This window comes from Dasypus novemcinctus, chromosome 24 (assembly GCF_030445035.2).
Source record: "Dasypus novemcinctus isolate mDasNov1 chromosome 24, mDasNov1.1.hap2, whole genome shotgun sequence".
NCBI lineage: Eukaryota > Metazoa > Chordata > Mammalia > Cingulata > Dasypodidae > Dasypus > Dasypus novemcinctus.
In genome coordinates, this window is record NC_080696.1 from 56,153,052 (window position 1) to 56,156,796 (window position 3,745).

The window sequence follows — 3,745 nt, forward strand, 5'->3', positions numbered from 1 at the left end:
GCCATAATATTAGTTCCTTCATTAATTAGTGAATTGAGTAAGACCTTGACATGTGTCCATTTTATATTAGTATGGATGGGAGCCATGATTTTATATTTTTGAAGCTTACACTTTAACAGGATTCTTAGTCCTCGTGTTCATTCCCTGCCCCCCAGGGAGGGGTGGCCTCATTCTTTCCTCATTAGCAATAACTGTTGCTTATTTAGAAACCTACAGACAAAAGGTAAGGAAAGGACTCAGTTTTTCCCTTTGTCCTATAGGGGCTACTTGCGTGCTTCTAAAATAAGCATGATTGAGACTATTGTTTTTAACCTTTGGCCACCTTCCTTGGTGATTGTAAGTGGTGTTTCTCCAATGTACTTAGGTGCTGAGCTAATTTCCTGTTTTGCCCACCAGAGGATGGTTCTATTCTCTGCAATACAGTTAGAGCACCCAGGGCAGCGTGACCAAGGTTTGCAATTAGTGACCATTTTCAATATAATTTCCAGCAGTTTACATATTAAATTGGAGCAAGTTTCTTTGGGGGCAGGTGAGTGTAGTGGAGAGTGTTGAACCAAGCAGACAGGGGTTTGAATCTCAACCCCGTTGGTTTGTATCATTGCATGACCTTAGACAAGTTCACTGAAGTCAGTTTTCTGATGTGTAAAGGGGGAGAACAGTCTCCTCACAGCACAGTTTTTAAGCAAGAGGGAAGAAGTTGAATGAAGCTCAGAACTCACCTCAGGCTGAGAGCTCTGAGGGGCTGAGTTCAGGTTCTGCTACATATAGGTTTGTGACTCAGATGAGTTACCTAACTTCCTCGAGCATCGTTTTCCTTATTTGAAAAAAAAACCTACCTTGTAGAATTACAGTGAATATTAAAGGAATTCTCCTCAACACCAGCACCGCGTTCATATTTTCCCCCTATCTCCTTACCGTCCTGTGTGCTCGTCATGTATTTAGGTGTCACATTTACTGCTATTTGCCTAGTATTTTCATTTGATTAGTTTCATTAAACAAATATTTTCTGATTGTCTTCTTACCCAGGCTCTGTTGAGGTACTGGGGCTATAGTAGGGAGCAAAGCAGACAAAATTCCCTGCCCTCAAGGAGCTCAGATCTCAAGTTTAATTTAAAAAGACACAACTTTCACTGCTGTCATTTGAAAACCAATATCACTTGCCATAAATAGATGGTGACTCTAAAAATGAAAACGGTGAAAACAAATCAGTGTTGGCATCCCAAATTCTAGGTAGATGTGTTTGCCTTTTCTTTGTTTAAAGAAGAGATGAGCAAGGGGTAGAGGTGTTTGCCTCATACTAGTAGCACACTGAGGCTTTCTTCTTGATGGAATTGGTAAGAATCCATAAGGAACCGGAAAGGGATACCTTTTCTCACTGTGGGATTCAATGTCATTTAATTCTATTGTCCAAGATCACCTAAAATCTCTTTACCACCAGGCACTCAGGTTCACGCTGTGGGGTCACCTACCAGATGTGCATAAAGCGCCTAGCATGATTCTTGGCACAGAGAAAATGCTAGTGGACAGTCGTTTTGGACCTTCATATAATAGAGCACTTTCCTGTATGCACATGTATAGATAGGAAAGGTCTGTGCAGCCTCCGCACAGCTATTAATTACTCCTCGATTTCCTGTATGTTTTCACGAGGCTGCTATTTTTGATTCCATCTTAGTCTGTGCCTCTCGAGCTCCAAGGGCTCCTGGGCCTCTTGTCTTTGTATCATTTGGCTCCTAGTACTAAAAGCCACATCCTGTTATGTTTGGTTGCTAGGTGGAGAAATGTTATCATGGGCTTCAGCAATAATTTATCCACAGAGCTCAAGGAGCTGTCATGTTCTCCTGACAGTGAGCTGCAGCACTTTATCAGCGTGCCTGTAAATCAGCTGTGTGTGGGTGCGGATGCCAGCACTGTTTGATCTCTCTCAGACACTGTAATAATCTGCTTTTGTCTGATTGATTCCTTCACATCACCAAGCACACCGCGGCAGGGAACGGAGGGCCCTCTCTTTATCTCGCTGGTCATCTGCTGGAGGCCAACAGGGCAGAAAATGCTCTCCGGGCTGAGATGTAAGAGTTTTTGGAATTGGGGCCTTTCCATCATATCCTCGAGCTGGTTTCGTTCAATAAATCAATGATAGCAGAATTGAATGCCCCATAAATACCTCAAACCATATCTCTTACAAGAATGTAAGAGTAATTCATAGAAACAGGAAAGGTAACTTTGTGGGGAAGAATTACGACCCCTACAAGCCACAGACACGCAGGTCTTTTACTGCCCGTGTTGGGCTCTCACCCCTTGAACTTTGGGGGAAGGGATCCACTGCGGGCTGGTGTTCGCTTCCAGAAAGTGCCGGGCCTGAAGCTTGAGCAGAGCGGATCCCGCTGGGGCCGAGTGCGGCTTTTCCTTCAAAAATCAAGGTTTTCTCAGTTGTCCGTTGGGTCCCGTAACATGTGCTCAAACTGCCTGTCAAAGGATGCATCAGGCCATCGCGACGGGGCGAAACCAGCGCTGTCGTCCGGCAGGCTGGGAGGGTGGCAAGCCGGGCTGCCCTTGGGTGAGGGCTGGCGACCCTTCTGCTGCTTGAAATGTCTCCCGACCAGGCGAGCCTGTCCCCCATTTGCTTGGCTCCTAATTGCTGACAGGAAGTTTGGGGCACATTTTGATGTCCCCAGCCCACAAGAGTCAGGCTGAAATCCCTGAGCTGATGACTGCCTTGAGCGTGGCGGCTGCTTGCTGAGCTGCGACCCGGGGGCAGTCACAGATGTCCAGCCTGCCCTGGCTGAAAGCAGAGGTCAAGCTCTATTGTCGATGTGATTGACTAAATCCCGCCGGAGAGGAGGATTTTGTTGTAGCATCCCCCTCTTGGATGGCAACAAGATGAAATTACAGAGAGAAGCCTTTCAACCCAGGAAATGAATGTAGCTCTGCGGGGAAAAAAAGAAAGAAAGAAAAGAAAAGAAGGACAGCGTGCATTGGCCGTTTGGTAAAATGACATATAGTTAATTATTATTTTCATAATGGTAGACAGTACTATTAATAACTAATTATTCCACTCCTTTTGCATGGTTGGTCACAGGTTAGTTGCCTGATACACATTCTTAAAAGCAGTATAATAATATATATAACCTTTGCGGTTAGGGCAGGAGTAGGTAAACCATAGCCGGTGAAGCAAATCCACGCCACCACCTTATTTGTCATTAAAATTTTATTGGAACACAGCCATACTTGTTCCTCTACATATTGTCCTTAGATGCCTTTTGCTATGACTGAAGAATTGAGTAGTTGCAACAGAGCCCACATGGCCGGCAAAGTAAAAAAATACTTACTCTCTGGCCCTTTACAGAAAATGTTTGCCTACTCCTTGGTTAGAGTTTTGGTCCAGGCACCAGACTGCCCGTTCAAATCCTGGCTTTACTATTTACCAGATTTTTTTGACCTTGGACAAGTTACATAAGCACTCTGATACTTGATTTCTTTATCTGTAGAATGGGGACAATAATAATATTTACTTTATGGGCAGATGGGAGGATTTAGTGAGATGGTGTGTGGAAAGCACCTAGCACATAGTAGTTCCTCAGTAAATGTTAGCCAGCATCAGTGCTCTTATTTTCTGAAATCCTTACCACATCCTTATAAAGTAGGTGGTGCTGCCATTTTTACAAATGAGAAAAGTGAGATCACGGGAGTATAAAAAATAAGTATGCCTGGAAGTGGTCAGCCTGGGATCTGACTTCATAATTGCTCT